The sequence below is a fragment of the Geospiza fortis genome, unplaced genomic scaffold, assembly GCF_000277835.1.
Source record: "Geospiza fortis unplaced genomic scaffold, GeoFor_1.0 scaffold305, whole genome shotgun sequence".
In the NCBI taxonomy this organism is placed as follows: domain Eukaryota; kingdom Metazoa; phylum Chordata; class Aves; order Passeriformes; family Thraupidae; genus Geospiza; species Geospiza fortis.
The window spans coordinates 402,561-420,834 of record NW_005054604.1 but is presented as its reverse complement, the minus strand read 5'-3'; the positions used below and the strand labels follow the sequence as shown (position 1 = coordinate 420,834).

General features: G+C 50.5%; 1 protein-coding gene across 1 annotated transcript in view; it reads left to right on the top strand.

Moving 5' to 3' along the window:
* The first annotated feature begins 29 nt into the window (after positions 1-29).
* The window catches only part of GRIK4 (glutamate ionotropic receptor kainate type subunit 4), a 200,629-nt gene continuing 182,384 nt past the window's right edge, over positions 30-18,274 (top strand). Inside the window, 1 exon segment of the mRNA XM_031064547.1 lies at positions 30-175. The gene's annotated coding sequence lies outside the window, so the exon portion shown is untranslated.

Sequence of the window (18,274 nt, the reverse complement as noted above, 5' to 3'; positions counted from 1 at the left end):
TTCTCGCACCTTCCCCCCCCCCAGCCACATCCCGGCTGGATGTGAGCGCTGCAGGCGGCCGGGGGCAGAGCCCTGCCCGCCTCCCTGGGCAGCGAGTCGGGAATCTACGGCATCGGAGCATCCCCCAGGAGTGTGACAGAGCCTCTGCCGCCGGCTCAGCCCTGTGTGCTCGCAGGTAGGAGGGGGATGCGGCCGTGCTGGGGCTTCCCTGCCGTGCTTTGCTCGAGTCTCGTACCCCAGAGGGGGAGAAGCGATCCGCAGTGAGGCTCCCACCGCGCCAAGGCGTGTTTGAAGTGTCTCGATGCGAGCCTGCTTCGCTATTGATGTGTCTGAGGCTGAAGGGAACCGTCTGCGTGCAGGAATCGATGGTGAGAGGCAGAACCTGCCCCTCTCGGGTTCCATTTCAGGGCTGGGCCTGACGAGCAGAGACAGAAGTTGGGAAAGTTGCTCTGTGGCTCTCTGTGGTTCGCAGGTGGTGCCTTCCCCTGCACCTGGCAGGGATTAATACCCTGGGATGAGACAGCTGGAATTTTGGGGGAAGAGGGAGCTGCTGACAGGCTGAGCAGAGAGTGGCAGCACAGAGAAGGAAAATGTTCTTTTTTAAAATTTTCCTTTAGACCCTTTTAATTTCTTTTAGACCCTTTCGATCTGGCTCCTGTGTGGTGGGAACAGGCTGCCTGGGGAAGGTGAACCCCAAAATGAAGGGTTTTATCCCCAAATCTTGGGATAAAGGCACGAACATCTCCTTGAAAAGATTGGTTCTCTGTGGCTGAATCGGAGCAGCTGCCTGCAGCTTCCAGAGGCACAGAGATGCTGCTGCAAGTTTTTTTTTGCTGGAGATTTCTTTTGCAAGCTGTGCAAGGAAGATCAGCCAAGGGCTGGCAGAGGTCTGGGTGCCTCGGTGCCAAGGAGCCCTCAGCAATCTGGGGGTGAGAGGGGCGGGATTTGGGGGACCTGGGCTTCTGAGAGCTCCTCAGGGGCAGGGCTGCCTGCAGAGTACCCTGGAAGCTTCAGTGTGCCAGGAAATCTCATCTGTGTGTGCTCACAGCGATGCCTCTGCTTGCAGGAAAAGCAGAGAGCGAATTTCAAACTCACCCAGGAGCTGGGAGGGTGCTCAGCTAAATCCTGGCTGACTGCAGGGGAAATTCCGGTGGGAAAGCGCCTGGCTGTGGTGTGGGAGCTCTGTGTTCCACGTGGGGTCAGATTCCTGCTCCTCCTGGAGGAACCTGCTGGCTTTCCATGTGGAACAGGGCCAGGGGAAAGGCTTGGCTGGAGGAGAAGCTGGGTGGGTGCAAGGGAAAGGCTTTGGGGGCAGCAGGAGAAGGAGGACGAGCAGGGGAGAGGAGGAGGAAGAGCTGACACGGGAGATGAAGGAGCTGATACGTCCCTAGGGTCAGACAGGCAGAGGAGAACGCTCTCCTTCAAGAAACTTCATTTTTTTGAAGGCAATTTAAGCTTTATCCTGGTTTTGCTCAGGGCTCAGCCCGTGCAGACAGTCGATGTCTTGCCCTTTTTAAAGGCTTGCTGATGTTCCTGAGGTGTGGATATTGATTTTCACCGACTGTGGGGAGAGATCTTTGTGGGCAGCACTTGTTGGGGTCAGATTTTATTTATTTTTCATGCTTCTGGGCAGGCAGAAGGCGAGACAGGAGTTCTGCAAGCCTCCTCAGAAATGCTTTTTTGTTCTGGGGCAAGAGGTTTCTAAGGCAGCACGTGAAAGGTGAGGAATCTGTTAAAACAAGGCACCTCTTGCTGTGTGTGAACAGGAGGAACAGTGAAAATTGTGCTGAGCAGGATGAGAACAGCTTGGAGGGAGGAATCACTGGAGTATCAGCAGCTCCACCAGGAAAAAATTGTCCAGAAAGGAGATTGTGGGATTGCTGGAGTTGTGCCTGTGCTGTGCAAACTCCACTTTGTCACCTCAGGGCGGCCACCAATGCTGACAGGAAAAATGGGGGCTTGGGGAGATGAAAGAAGGTGTAAAACCTTCTGTGAGGTCATGGGGCAGTTTTAAGGATTCCCATCATAACTTCATTTGTGGCATGGAGCCCGCAGGGGCAGATTGTGGGATTTTTGTGTTTGTCCTGGTGCCTCTGGAAGATTTGGTTTGCTAATGGATGTGGGACTTGGTTGTGGTGAAGGAGGAGGAAAATGCAGTGAGGAGCAGACTGGGGGAGCCCAGAATGGCTTGGGTTGGAAGGGAACTTCAATCTCATCTCATTGCATGGACAGGGACACCTTCCAGAGAGTAAACCAGGATCATGTCCATGCTGGGCAGGACAGAGCTGGCAGTGCCCAGCTGAGGGCAATCAGCAGTGACTGGATTGTTCAGAGAGGGAGAAATGGACCCAAAGTGTTCCATATCAGTAGCTCTGGGATAAATCAGGTGTAAAATAGCAGCAGGTGTAAACATAAAGGGGAGGACACCTCTTTTTTCTCCTTCTCCTCCTCCCTGGCCATTTCCAAGGCAGGAGCCCCAGTGGGCAGAGGGAGCTGATGGATGCAGCAGGAAATTTTGCCTGTACAGAAACCAAACCTGAGGAAGAGCTGGGATATCAGGTAACTGACTTTTTTTCTTCTGTGCCTGCTGGGAGGGCCTAATTATCCCTCAAAAACTTGACTGGTCTATCCCTGGGGGTCAAATCACCACCGTTTACATGCAGAGGATGGCTGCCCAGCAGGGAAGCCTTCCTTCCTAAGGCTGAGGAAATAAGAGTTCAACATCTTCCAAAGGGCCTAATTTATTTGGATATTTCATTAAATCCACCCAAAAGAGACTATTTTAGGAAATAAATAGCAGAATGTGGGCAATAAATAGCTGTGGGATAAGGGGCAGAGTTCAGTGCTGGCTTTCTTAGTTAAGCTGCAGAAAATAGAAGTGTAATGGCCGAGCGCTGATGGGAGCGTGGATATGTGATTATGTGAGGGTTCCTCACACTGAGGCTGGGCTTATTTATTATCTTTAATGATTTGGAGGTGGAAATGGATCAGAGCTGGGTTAGGGAGAGTGAACATGCTAACAGGAAGGGGTTGCTTTTGCAAGAATTCAGAGGGAAAGCTGCTGGGTTGGAGCGTGCGGTGGTTCGGCCGCTGCAGCAGCGCTTGGTGTAACTCAGATCTGAGCAAAAAAGGGAAAAACCTGAGTGACTCCTTGCCTGATAACAAATCCTGGGTGATTCTGTGGGATTCCAGCAGGGACACGAAGAGTTGGTGTGGTTTTCGTGCAGCTGAGCAGGTCCTGGGGCCGTGTGGATGAGCTGCAGGTGCTGGGGAGCCCCAGGAGATGCTCTGCTGGGCAAACAGGGCTCTGCCCATCTCTGTGAGGCTCAGAGAGGGCTCTGCAGTGACATCTGCTCTCCCCAAAGCCCCCCAGCTCGGGGATTTGCTGCTGCTGGAGCAGGGGCTGTGAGTGTCTGGGCTGTGCCAGCATCCTGCTGGATTTGCTGCTGTGGAATCAACTGGGGGAGCTCTGTGAGCCCTGAGCTCCTGGTGGGGCCATCCCTGCATTTCCCAAGGGGGCAGGTGATGCCTCAGGGATGTCCCCTGCATTTCCCAAGGGGGCAGGTGATGGCTCAGGGATGTCCCCTGCATTTCCCAGGGGTGTAGGTGATGGCTCAGGGATGTCCCCTGCATTTCCCAGGGGTGTAGGTGATGGCTCAGGGATGTCCCCTGCATTTCCCAGGGGTGTAGGTGATGGCTCAGGGATGTCCCCTGCATTTCCCAGAGGTGTAGGTGATGGCTCAGGGATGTCCCCTGCATTTCCCAAGGGGGCAGGTGATGGCTCAGGGATGTCCCCTGCATTTCCCAAGGGGGCAGGTGATGGCTCAGGGATGAAGGAGTTGAAATCAGCTGTCCCTCTCCAGGGGTGATTTCCCCCAGCTCCGTGGTGCCTCCATGCCCAGCCCTGGGAATGTTCTGTGTTTGAAATCCAGTTTTTGAGAGGTCCTTGGTGTCTCAGTGCTGGGAGGGAGATTGGAGAGCCCAGAGGGTTCTGGTGCTGCTGGATTGCTCCTCCCTGAGGTAGTTCTCACCCCCATACCAACATTTATTCCTCGTCCCCATTGCACGTGAGCATCTCTGTAACCAAAAACCCACCCAGTGCCTCACCTGCCCCATCCAGCACTGGGGGATTTTCATCTCTGGCTTCAAAGTCTGCAGAATTCATTTGCATCCTTCATGAGGGAGACAGCCAGGCACAGCATTCTGTATTATTTTAATTTTTTTTTCCCCTCCTCCTCCCCCTGCTTCCCCACTGGCTTTTTCAGTTTGTTTATTTGGTGAGCTCAGCATCAGCACAATGATGTGGAAATAAAGCAAAGGAGCTTCCTCTTGGCCTCCCTGCATATGCATAAATGGGAGACATAGATCATGCTGGCAATCCCCAGCCAGGCTCCAGTTAATGGAAATTCTCCTGTGACCTTACAAACCCCTCTTTGCCAGGGTTTATAATGAGTCTGCAAAAATCCGTGCAGGGCACAAACAAGTCATCTGAGGTCTCAGCCCCTGTGAGCAGAGAGCCACAATAAAACACTAATTTCCCACCCACTCAGGCATGTGCTTGACTCCTTAAAGACTTTGCTATTTTTAAAAAAAGCAGGTTTTTCACCTTTTTGGGGGCTGTTAGGATGTGTTTGTCGGGGAGGAGGAGAACAAGCTGTGGGGAGCAGCTCTCCCTGAGCTGTGGGACACCTGGAGCACCCCTGGCTCCTTGTTTCAGGTCAGGAACTGAGCCGTGTGCTCACACCTCAGCTGCTCCAGCAGAAAATCAGCTTCCCTTGCCTCTGCCCCCTCTTCCCACAGCTGAGCCCCCTCGGGAGGGGATGGATTCCTGAAAACCCCTTGTTCAGCCTCGACCTTTGTGCAAACCTGCTGCTCAAACCACAGCGTTTCAGGTGACAGGAGCTGATGGTTTTTGATGTTTTTTTTTTTTTTTTTTTGTGGTGCTTTGATGCTGAGGGTTTCTTTGATGCTCTCTGTCCCTGCTCAGAGGCACAGGGACTGCAGGGCTCCTTGTCTCAGCTGCTGGAGGCTGTGGTGGGACCCACACCGGGCAGCTTGTCCTTTCTAGGCTGCGATGAAGCAGCAAATTGCTGCTGTGGCTGAGAGAATTGCTCTGAACCTGGCTTGGTTTGGGTGAAGTGGCTGAGCCAGGGGCTGCAAACTCAGCTCATGGCAACCACTGCTGATCTGCAAACTCTTAGGTGTGCCAAAACTGCTTTTTTCCACCCCACAAAAGAGGTTAAGCAAAGAATCTGACCTTCTACCTGTGGTATTTGCAGGGTGAGGTGAGAGATGAGTGGATCTGATTCCATGAAGGTTCTTAGAAGGTTAATTCATTATTATATTATATTATATAAAAGAATGCTATATTAAACTATACTACAGAATAGAGAAAGAATACAGACAGAAGGTTTAACAAGAATGATAATGAAAAGCTTGTGACTGACTCCTCAGAGTCTGACACAGCTGATGGTGATTGGTCATTAAGTAAAAACAATTCGCATGAAAACAATCAAACAATGATCCGTTGGTAAACAATGTCCAAACACATCCCAAAGCAGCAAAACACAGGAGAAGCAAATCAGATAATTATTGTTTTCACTCTTTTCTGAGGCTTCTCAGCTTCCCAGGAGAAGAAATCCTGGGCAAAGAGGATTTTTCAGAAAATATGACAGTGACATCTACCCACACTGGTGGTTTGCCTTTGCTGCTTTCTTGTTTGCTCTCTGCTTATTTCCCGTTCCCTGCTCCAGCTCCTGAGTGCTGTTCAGGGCTGTGTGTGCAGCTCTGGCCATCACATCTCATTTTTAGCCCCAGAAACGTTTGGGGCAGAGCCTGTGCTGGTGCTCCCCGAGCATCTGCTCCTCTCCAGGCCCCATTCATCACTGTCTCACACGTTGCATTATTGTTCACACCGAGGGAAAGTGGGTGTGAAGCTGGAATAATAATGTTTCACACTTGCTTTGCAGTGGGTTTGATACCCAGCAGCATTTGGACCCATCACAAAAGGAGGCACAGCTGACAAATAACAAGTTCATTACCTTCAGTGAGGAAATGACCACTGAGCTCTGTATTGCACCCATGATAAACTGAAAATCAAGATAGGAATTTTAAATTCTGGCTTAACACGTTGGAAGGAATCTGCAGGTGAGGGCAGAGCTCAGTGCAAAGGTTCCCCCAACTTCAACCTTGTTCTTTCAAATGGAATTCCAGCAGGGATTTTCTTCCAAATGGGATTCCAGCAGGGATATTTTCCTGAATCTTCACAACGCTGAAAATATCTCTTTAGTCCAACATTCCTTGCTCATTTCCAGAAGATTTGGGGGTTAAATGATGGACACTGATGTTGTTGTTTTAATGACATAAACATGGAAAGAATTGAATGCTCTGTGGAATATCAGGAGTTTGGTGTTTGGGAACTGGGGTCTCTTGGCAGCTGGACCTCCCAAGGGCCTCTCAGATGTGGCTCTCAGTGATTTGGACTGACGTGCCTTTTGTTGTGTTCCTGCTGGGTGTTAAATAAGATTTAAGTCTCAGTCACCATTTAGTTCTTGAAGAACATCGCAGCCACCACAAGTGCAAACAAAACTGTCAGGATGCTTGTTTATGCAACAGATCATTAGAAAGTCTGGAGGAAAAAAAACTATTCTTGTCTGTTAGATAATTAATCTGCATTTTAAGAATTGTCTAAAGACATATTTGCAAGCCAGTCCATTGAGCTGCTGCTCATCTAGTCAATAATCCCATATTTAATAGTCCCTGAGAATGTATTTCCATAATGTGCTGTGAACAGTTGAGAAATCTGCATCTTTTTTTGTCTTAAGATGTCAGTGCTCGCACATTTTCTATGACAATTTTTTTTTTCCCTTCCCCTGACTGTGGGTGAGAAAATCCAGCCATATGAACTCCCAACTGCTGGGGCTGGGGGTAGGGAAGAGGGAGCAAACCCCTGGGTGAGGGTGCTGGATGAATTTGCAGTTTCCAGCTGGCAACGTGCTGGCAGCGCTGCCCAAAAGGCACCTTGGGGTTGGGGGAGTGGGGCCAGGGCCTTTCCCAGCTCCCAAAATCCTGCTGGAGTCACGGAAGGGGGAGCATGGCTTGGGAAGGGGATCTGGCATGAGTTGTGCTGTGTGTGGGAGATGCCCTGGTGGGAACACCATGGTCCTGGTGTGGTAGGGTTGGTCCTGGCAGGAGCAGGGATGTCCTGGCAGTGCTGGGATGTCCTGGCAGTGCTGGGATGTCCTGGCAGTGCTGGGATTGGGGTGCTGGAGCTCGTTTGGCTCTCAGGATGCAGCAGCACACAACACAGGATGCTGTTTTGGGTTACAGCATGGCTTGGGAAGAGGGTCTGGCATGAGCCGTGCTGTGTGTGAGAGATGCTGTGGTAGGAATGCCATGGTCCTGGTGGAGTAGGGTTGGTCCTGGCAGTGCTGGGATGTCCTGGCAGTGCTGGGATTGGGGTGCTGGAGCTCGTTTGGCTCCCAGGATGCAGCAGCACACAGGCACAGGGGCTGTGACTGTGCCTGGGCAGTGACTCCCCTCCTCCAGCCTGGAGTTTTGGTACCCACCATTGGATTTTGGGGTGTCTGCAGCACCTCTGAGTTGAGTTTTCCATGTTCCCACATGGATGGGTGTGGGGTTTGGCCAGTTCCCTGGGTTACAGAGGGAAAGGCCGAGTGCACAGGTAGCACCTGTGATAATTTACTAATCCACGCTAACAAGAGCGGGGAGTAAAACCCACACTTGGAGAGAGGAACCCCCGGGAGCTGCCACATCAAGGTGAGAAGCAGGAGCTTAATTTCATTATCTTATCAATAACTGGCTGGTCTTGTGCTGTGCTGTGAATCCTCGGGAGTGCTAATGCTATCTCAGGCTGTCTAAGCAGAGAAATAATGAATACAAGCAGGAAGAGCATTGTGTGCAGCCCTGGTATCTATACCTTAAAAATGATGTTGGCAAACTGGCGGGAGATAAGGGGAGAGCCACAGGGATGATGTGAGGGCTGTAAAACAGGCCAGAGAGAGAGAGACTGAAGCTCAATCTTCTCCTCACAAAAGGGAGTGGGTTGATTATTGTCCAGGAGTACTTAAGCAGGGGAAGAGAGTTCTGCTAGGCAAAGGTTGGGAGGCAGGCCATGGTTCTGTGGCTGGGTGCTCAAGCTGGATAAATCCAGACAAGAAAAAGCCATGTTTTATTTTTGTACAGCTTTATATTTAAGCACAGGAGCAAATTACCCAGGACTTGGTACATTTGCTGTTCTTTAAATTGAAATGATACATCTTGCCAGCGTTCTTTTAGGTCAACTGCAGGTTTGGAGTGGGAAAAGCTCAGCATGAGTCAATCACAACTCAAACAAGATTTTCAAAATGGTCATTATTGCCCTTCAAATCTTTCAGTTATGTTGTGAATTTTTAGGCTTTTTCTTCTGGTGTGGGGGAGAGCAGGGATGTAAAATCCAGCAGGGCTGTGGTGTAGAAGGGATTGGGCTGCTGACAGCTGAGCCATGTGTAGGTCTTACCGAGTTAAAAAAAAACCTTTTCTCAGTGCTTTTAGGGCTGGAACAGGCCTGTTTGGATGTGTTCAGGGTGCATGAAGGGTTCTGCTTTCCTCCTGCTGTCCCATGAGCTTGACCAACCTCCCGAGCCTCCTGCACACACCCGGAGGATGCTGCAGCCACAAATCCCCTGTGCCACCTCCCCAGGAGCTCAGCAGACCCAGGCGGAGAGATTAAGAGGCATCATTACGTTCAGTGGGTGGCTGGCATGTTAATTAGGGCACGGGGCTCTGGAAGGTTACTGTCACCTCTTACCTCACCAACCTTAAAGCTGCAGAGAGAAAATGAAGCTGGAATCAAACCCAGCTTCAGCGGGGATTGGGATGGGGAGGTTTGGCCAGAGCTGCCTCCCTTTTTCCACATGGAAAGCGATTCCAGGTGGGAATCCCAGCATTGCCCTGTCTCCATCCCCACTCTGACTCCTCTCTTCGCAGAACTGAAGGATATTCCCATTCAGAGGGTGGCTTCTCATTCTTTTTCTCCTCCATGCTTGATGCTGGCGTGCTGAAGAAAATTAAATTAGGGCTGTATCAGTACGAGGGAGAGATTACCATTTGCAAAAACATGTTTTGCTTAAGTTAGTAATATTGTAAGTGTTAATTGAGTGTTCATTGATTGCCTGTCACCACCCTGATGTAATTCTGCTCCTCCCGGGCGGGTGCCCTACCCCTGCTGAAACCGAGCTGCTCTTGCACCAGGAGCTGGCTTGGCTGTTCATTTCTTCCCCCCAGTGATTCCATTTTACCAGCTGGATAATTAGCATCATCTCCTCCTCTTTGGAGCCTGCTCAGCCCGCACACCATCCTTGTTCTCGCCCAAGTACCTTTAATGCTTTAATACTTCAGGGTTTTCAAGTGGCCCTAGACAAGAATTTAAGCAGGGGATGTGTTTGAACTCGGTCCAGGAGCTGTTGTCTGCCTGGATTTAGGGTCTGAGCTCCCCCAGCAATTGCTCTGTTCATTAGAGGTCCTTTGTTGCTGCAGGTTCAATTATGGGAGTGAATGGTGTTTTATGGCAATAGAGGTGGGGAAGGAGAAGCCAAAAGCTCTCTGTGCTAATGGCGTCTGTTATGTAAATGGCTCTGTAATCAGGTAATCGCGCCCGAGTCGTGCTGGTGACAGGACTTGTGTAATCCTTCTACTGGAGTCCTTTCAGAGCCTTTTTGTGCTCTGGGGAAGCTGCTCCTGCTCCCTGCGGGGGCTGGGAGCACTCAGGTGCAGGAGATTCCTGTGCAGGGCATACCAAGGTGAGCTGGAGTACAGGGATGGACACAGCATGGCATCCACAGCTCCTTGGGTGCTCCCAGTCCTCCTTAACCCAGCCAGGAGCTGGCAGGACACACCAAGGTGAGCTGGAGTACAGGGATGGACACAGCATGGCATCCGCACCTCCTTGGGCGCTCCCAGTCCTGCTCCAACCCAGCCAGGAGCTGGCAGGACATACCAAGGTGAGCTGGAGCACAGGGATGGACACACCATGGCATCCACGCGTCCTTGTGACCTCCCAGTCCTCCTTAACCCAGCCAGGAGCTGGCAGGACACACCAAGGTGAGCTGGACACACCATGGCACCCACGCGTCCCTGTGACCTCCCAGTCCTCCTTAACCCAGCCAGGAGCTGGCAGGACACACCAAGATGAGCTGGAGCAGGAGAGCTGGGCACACCATGGCATCCACACCTCCTGGGGTGCTCCCAGTCCTCCCCAAACCCAGCCAGGAGCTGGCAGCTCCTCCCACACCCACCCCGTTATCTGGGATAATTTTTCTGTTTTCCCTCCAAAGGATGAGGCTCGCTGTGCAGTTCTGCACATTCAATTATTCCTTCTCTTCCTGCCAGGTCGTGCAGCAGAGCTCTGAGATTTGCGCTGGGGCTTTCCTAGTGGGAAGGATCTTCCTGGTGTGTGTTTGGTGGGCTGGAGCACCTTTGGAAAGATTAATTAACCCTAGGTGAGAAGCTGTGATTTAACATTCATAACAGGGGGGAGGGAAATTAATATTCCTTCTGCCATGCAGAATCTGTTTAAACTCCTGCCTTCAGCTTGTCTGACTGGGAATCTCCTCTAACTTGTACAAATGAAAGAACAATTTGTTTTAGATGATGGGTTATGAGAATATTGCTCATAGACCCAGAACACGACACTTTCAATCACATCTTTATTGCATTGGTAAGGAAAAAAATTATTTTTAGGATCTTGACATGCTTATCCTTCAGAGACCAAGTCAATTATTGTATTATATAAGAATTTACCCCATAGCTCTCTGGTTTCTGGGAATATCATCATGTCAAGAGGAAAATCCTGCAGAGTTGAAAGGATTGCCCAAGTTCCTATCCACAGGTGGCCTCCAGGAATAGGAAAGTGGCTTAAGAAATGTGTGGTGATAAAAAATATAAGTTAGAATCATTTTGTCCATCCAGTTTTTGTCAATGTGCAGCTTTAACCTCATCTTGAGGGCCACAAGCACCAGAAACTCACTTTCCATGAGAAGGTGGAGATTCTCTTGCTGGGGACTTCGAGCAACCGGTCAGAAATCCTGAGCTGGATAAGCAAACACTGAATTGAATGATCAAATCCTTCTTTACAGCCCTTAGCTGAGGTCATGGGTGGAGTTTGTGTGGTTTTTGTTGTCTGCAGGGTGCCTCCTGGTGGGGATTACAGTGGTTGGAGTTGTTCTCCTTTCTGGGTTGGGTTTTTTTGGTGAGGGATGATGTATTTGCACAGATCCCTGTGGCAGGGAGGAAGGAATGGTGAACCTGACTCCGTGTTCTCAGAAGGCTAATTTATTATTTTATGATACTATATTATATTATAGAATACTATACTAAAGAATACAGAAAGGATACTTAGAGAAGGGTAAAAAGATAATAATGAAAACTTGTGACTCTTTCTAGAGTCTGACACAGCTTGGCACTGATTGGTCAAAGAGTGAAAACAACTCACAGCAGAATCCAATGAAACAATCACCTGTTGGTAAACAATGTCCCAACACATTCCAAAGCAGCAAAACACAGGAGAAGCAATCAGATAATTATTGTTTTCATTTTTCTCTGAGGCTTCTCAGCTTCCCAGCAGAAAAATCCAGGGTAAAGGGATTTTTCAGAAAATGTGAATGCCACAGAGGGACACTTTCACTCCTCATCCTGTAAAGCATGGAGAAGCCTGTGCTGCTGGAATGTGGCAGATGAGCATGGGATGATGCTCCAGGAGCTAGAAATGCTGCTCTGAAGGCAGAACTTGGAGCACTTTTCTCCTTGAGCAGATTTCCAGTCACAAAAATACCCGAGTCCCATTTGCAGGCAGTGGTGTTAATGCAGTGCAGCTGCTCTGCTCCATTTGCTTGCATAAATGCAGCTTTTAGAGCTGTCACATATGCTTGATGGAGCCACTAGCCCTCACCTGCTCCTTCCTGGAGAGGCAATTCCTGGCAGGGATTGCCACGATGAGGGAGATGATGGTTTAGTGCATATGCCAGGGCTGGGATCCCACCATTTCCAAGCTGCTCTGGATGGCTGCAATGCCCCAAATGCACTTGTGCAGATGGAATTTCTGGGCTGGATCACCTTGGCTCGAGCCCTCCCTGGTTCTGTAGCTTTGTTTACGTGGAGGTTTCGAGCTGGGGTTTGATTCTCCTCTTATTGAGGTTGTTATCTTTTTGTGGTGTTGCATTGCTCATTAGTTCCTTTTACTCCTTTCAAGTTTGCCGTGACTAATGAAGAGTTTTGCCGCAGCCTCTTGTGCAGTGGACACCTAAAAAGGGATTTTTAGTGTTTGATTTTTCCTTTCCTGCACTTTGATACTGCAGGGTTGGTGCTTTCAGTGGGAAGCTGTGCCTCCTTTTTTCCCCCCAGCCCAGGAGGGAGGGATTTGGGAGCTTCAGGAGTTAAAGGAATGATTCAGAGTTTAAAGCTGGGGTGCTGTCTCCAGTTTGGATGTGCTTGGGGCAGCCTGGGCTCATGGAACATGTCCCAGCCCATGGGATGATCCTCAAATCCCTTCCAACCCAAATTTTGTGTTATTCAATGATCTTTCTAATTAGTGCATCCCCCTGTTGTCTCCTGGGAATCCTTGGCTGAGCCAAGGCTGTGTTCTGTGGGATCACCAGGAATGTGCTGCCTCCCAGGAAGGTTTCATCTCCTTTTATTCCATTGCTGGGCTCTTTGTGCCTCAATAAACAGCTCCAGTGTGGGGAAGAAATGAATCCTTCCTCGGGGAGGGATGGACTTTAGCTCAAGGGAAGCTCTGAAGCCTTGGACTTGTCAGGGTCTGGGCTGGTGTCACTGTCATTGTCCCTTTGGTGTCCCTGCTCCAGCATGGAGAAATCTGGGATGATTTCTGTGCTCAGTTTTGCCCCGAGTGTTTTGCCAAGGTCACGGGCAGGGCCCACACCCGCGCTGGGCTCCCTGGAGTTGTTTCTGCCTTGGCTTTTCTCTCTCTCTCTCTGCTGCACAAAGATTTGTGTTCCACACCAAGGAGCTCAGCAGCTGACCCAGGGTCTGTCGTGCCATCTGCCTGAGCTCATCCCTGTGCCCCCAACTCTGCCTGGGCTGATCCTTCCCTGGCACTGAGGATTTCAGAAATCAGGGAAGCCTGGGAATGCTCTTGGGGTGGGCAACCAAGAAGAAACCCCAAACCAAAACAAAAAAAAACAAAACAAAAAAATAAAACACAAAAAACCCCCACAAAAAACAACAACAACAATGAAAAAAAAACCCACAAAAACAAACAGCAACAACAAAAAAACAACAAAAAAACCCAGGAGGCTAGCTAAGCTAAGAATATTTTAAATAAATAATTCTCCCTGGCCCCTGAAGCACAGCTGGGCAGCTTGCTGAGCTAAATTCAGCTTAAAAAACATCTGTGAAATTCAAGTTTAGGATGGTGGCCAGGCTGGGCTCACTGGGATACCCTTTGGGGTATGACAGGGTTGGAGCAGGTGGATGTTTGACTTCCCTTTCCTTCCACTCCCTCCTCCAGGAGCACTGGATCGGTAGATTCAGAAAGGATGGGTGGGAATTTGGGTTCCTGTGACCCTGTTTTGCCCCTCTATACTTGGAGCTGTGGAAACAGGTAGCTTTGGATGAGCAGCTGTGAATTTTTTCCTATCAAAAATTTCAAATGCCCTTCCTAAAAAGAAGAAGAAAAAGAAAAACCCACTGTGGAAAACAGATTGAGATGAGTCTTTTTTTAATTAAAGGAAGCTGTTGTCTTGTGTACTTGGGTGTTCCCACGGAGATGACGAGCTGCTGAATTTTAATTCACTGCACGTTTTTTTTTTTTTGTTCACTTTCCTCCAGCTTCTCCTCCTGAACTTTGCCCCGTGGGTGGAACCGGTGCTCCCCTTGTTAGAGCATCTAAAACCTCTAATTATCAGGGAAATGTCTGAGCATTATCAAACCAGCTGCTGTGCGTGTGCTGGCTTCTTGGTTTCTTTTTTTTTTCCTTCCTAGGTGTGGATGAAGCTCCTTAATTTAAACAGCAGGGAGATGTGATTGGTGTGGTTCTGGTCTAGCAGAATGAGCTGTGCTGGGGTTTCTGTGTTTTCCTGTCATGTTTCTACTCCTGTCCAGGAGAATTGTTCTGTGTCCGGGGTATTGTTATTTTGCAACTGGAATCAAGTTACACCGATTTTTATTTTTTTTAATGTGGAGCCGCTGGGAGCAGTTAGTCAGTGAATACAAAAAGGCACCAGCCCTTAATGATGACAGGGAAAAGTTCTTTACGGGATCTGGGAGCAAAAGGCAGGCGACAAATGGGTGCAGCCTGCAGAGGCTCAGCACGGAATCCATCAGGGGAGCAGCACTTCCAAATAATTGCATCTGCTTTTGTTAATGTCTCAGGTGATGAGCTGGGAGCTGCTGGCCCATCCTTCCTGGGAACAGTGCCTGCAAGGAGGGGAAAAATGTAAAGAGAGATAAAGGAGCCCACCAGGGCTGTCACAGCCTTATGGAGTGGTCTGGAGGGATGGAAAAGGACAGAGAGGTTCTGCTGGAGGCAATCGTGGATCCCAGCTCCCTGCAGGCTGCTCTGGGCGTGTGGCAGCACCTCTGGCACAGAGGGCAGGGAGGAAAATTCACTGCCTTGCTTCCTTTCCTACCCTCTAGGAGGGTGATGAGCTCCTGAAGCCCTTGTGGGGCTCAATGTGGGACATGCAGGCAGGGCTGGCTGGTTTAGGAGCACTGGGGGTGTCCCTGTCCCCAGGGCTGGCCTGGAGACTGCTCAGTGAATGCTAAGCAATGGTCAAAATGTCACAAAGCAGGAGAATTCTGTAGGAGAGGTGCTGAGGGCAGCACCCAGAGCAGATCCAGGCTTGGCTGGGTGTGCTGGGGGCTTGGTGGATGTGCTGAAGGCTTTTTCCTGCTCTGGGCTGGTCCTGGTGAGTTTTTTGGGCTCTGCACGAGCTGTGCTGGTTCCAGCCATGGCACAAGCTGTGTGGTGCCAGCTGGGCTGTCCCTGTGCCCCTGGGGATGTGGGGGTGCTGGGATGGGCTCCAGGGACTCCCCAAACATGGCAGGACACACAGCTGGCCCTGCAATTGGTGTTTGGGGCCAGCCAAGGCTGGGGCAGAGCTGTGGCCAGTGTTGGAGCTCACAGTGACCTGGACAGGCTGGGGGATCAGGGCAAGGACCCCCTTGGCATCAGCAAAGCTCCATTTCCCCCTGGATGGGGGGCAGGCAGCTCCTTTCAGCACCTGCTTCGTGTTCTGGGGGGGCTGGAGAGGGAAATCTGTGTGTGAGGAGGGGCTGGAGCAGAGATGTCCCTCCCCACTTTGTGCCCCTCACTGGTCGTGGTTACTGGGAGAGTTTTGCTCTTTTACCTTTTGCTTCCCAGCAAGTTCCCTTTTTTTATTTTTTTTTTCCCCACCCATTCCTCTGTTGAACAACTCTTTTTGTGTGGCCCTGGGGGTTTCTAGGTCCCAGCAGGGCTGTGGCAGGGCACTGCTTCCCTCTCCTCTTCTTTCCCAAGGCAAAGTTTCCAAGGTGAGAGCTCTCTGCACTTTGGGCACAAAAATCACCTTTGAGCTGAAGGCAATGAACGTGTCTGCAACAGAAACTGCTGCTTTGGGTGCCTGGATCTGGGTGCTCTGTGTCTAGGAAAAGCAGGGCTGTAGAGATTTGTTTCATTTGTTTTATTTGTTCCTGTTTAATTTTGGTTGCTGGTTTGGGATTCTGACCCGCAGAGCTCCTGTTTGTGCTGGGCCATATGCAAAGGTCTGGCTGGCAATTCAGCAACAGCAAATTCCTGAGCTGGGCTTGCGGAGGGCAGCTCAGATAAGCTGGGCCATCAGTTCTGTGCTGTAATGTTTGATTTATTAATGCCTGCAAAACTGAGCATGAGCCCCCAGGAATCAAAGAGAAACAATCTCCAAAGAAAGAGAGAGAATGAACTCTTCTCAACAGCAGAAATTGCAGCAAGAAAAATTGAGGCTGGACATGGGGAAACATTGTTGAACAGTAAAAATAGTGAAGAGCTAAAATAGATTGCTAAGGGAGTTTGCAGAGGATCTGTCACTGGAGATTTTAAAGAACAGATTAGACAAATGGCTTGGAAGGATTGAGCTTGTTGGACGGACGGGAGGACTAACAGAGCTCTTCATTTACTGCCTGCTTCCTAGGGCTCCTCCATCAGTGTCACTGCCCTGTGCCAGCCTCTGTCCCTGCACAGAGGCCCAAACTCAGCCCCTATCCCCACACAGAGAGGCCCAAACTCAGCCTCTGTCCCCAAAGACAGAGAGGCCCAAACTCAGCCTTTGTCCCCAAAGACAGAGAGGCCCAAACTCAGCCCCTATCCCTACACACAGAGCTCCAAATCAGCTTGTGCTGCTCCTGGGGCTGGCCCAGCCCTGGGCAAAGGGAATTTGGGGTTTTCTGCCTCTTGGTGCTTTGTTTTAGCCTTGTGGGTGCTGAGCAGCCTGTGCCTGCATTGGTAATAATGCACAGATTTAGGTTTAATTAATAACTCTGGCATCTGACCTCAGGGAAATCCTCTGAACCTTTTGAGCACAGGCCAGACTTCCAGCAACAAGTAGAGGCCTCCTTGTTAGGGATTGAGATGAATTTTTTGACCTTTTTCAGTCCATGGTTGATTAGAGATAGTGCTAATTATAGAATAACAATGGGTTGGAAGGACCTCAAAGCTCATCCAGTGCCATGGGCAGGGACACCTTCCACTGTCCCAGGGTGCTCCAAACCCCATCCAGCTTGGCCTTCGGCACTGCCAGGGATGGGGCAGCCACAGCTTCTCTGGGAAATCCATTCCAGGGCCTCCCCACCCTCACAGGGAAGGATTTTTGAGTGTGGTTGTGCTCCCTGTGATGTGCAGTCCATCCTTCCCGAGCAGATTTATGTAAATTGAGAAGGGTGTTATGTGCAAACGTCATTATCTCAAGGCTTCCAGGGCTCTGGAAGGCAAAAAAAAAATACAAAAAAACCCCCAAAACATAGAAGAATTTTGGAAAATTAAATATTTCTGAGTAGGGTATGCTAAATCTTTTTTCTGTTTAGGAAGGTGAGAAATTAAAATTGCAAAGCAGGCGGCGAGGGAGCGAGTCGCTGTGCGTGGCAGGGTTGGCTGGGTCTCCTGACTTCACAGAGGCTGGGAGAGGGAATCAGCAGACAGACAGAGCTCCTTCATATGCAGAGAAGCCTCCAAACCCCGTGTGTGGCAGGGCTGTGGCTTCCTTTGCATGTGCAGGGTAAGAGCAGCTCTCCCCATGCTGGGTGTCTGCAGCTCTGTGTTTTTCCCTGGCCTCTGTGGTGCTATGATAGGGGAGTGCTGAGAAGTCAGGAGGGAGCCCTGTGTTTGTGTGTCCTTTCCCTGTCTGTTTTCATCTGCAAAAACAGCTCCAGAATGGACTGGGCAGCGAGCTGAGTGGTAGGTTACAGATAAAAACCCAGTTTATAAATCCATCAGCGTGGGGAGAGGGGAAGGAGGGAGAGGCAGGGGTCGCCTGGTGGTCTGCAGAGCTCAGAGCTCAGCTGTGCTGGGCAAAGCTCAGCCCTGAAACAGGAAAATCAGGGGGTGTTTGATTTGATGTGCAGAGACTGCATTCTCTGTCTGACAGGGCTGCGTTAGCACTCTGGGTGCACAAAGCACAAATTATTCTCTCTCTCTCTGGAAGAAAACCACTTCTGTTCAGCCTCTGCTGGCTGCCCCAGGCCAGGTTTGGCAGGAGATGCGGCTGGGACTGTGTCACTCCATCCAGAGGGTGACACAGGTTTGGCTGCTGTGGGCAGGACACAGGGCTGGGGCTGTGTCACTGCAGAGGGTGACACAGGTTTGGATGCTGCAGGCAGGGGATGTGGCTGAGGCTCTGTCACTCCGGCCAGAGGGTGACACAGGCACCTGAGCTGCTCTTGTGCTGCACATCCAGGCCCTCAAAGGTGGGAAAACCTCTGGAAAAACCTGGGGGGCAGGCTGGGTAGTGACTGCAGTGAGGCACAGGTTCAGAGATGGGTCCAAAGGCTTGGAGCAAGGTGGCCAAGTGGGAATTATGACCCCAATTTCACAGCGGTCGACTCACAGTTGTTTGTGAAGATGCCAGGAGTGATTTTAGATCTTCCTTTGCTAATGTGGGAGCTGTGCAGGCTGGGCTGGCCCCTAGAAGGGCATGGGCACCCTGTCCCTGTGTCCCCAGGGTGATGGCAGCGGGTGCCAGGAGCAGCCCCTGCCCTCCCCTGAAGCACGGCCCTGGCAGCTCCAGTGCCTCGGTTACTCTGGCAACAA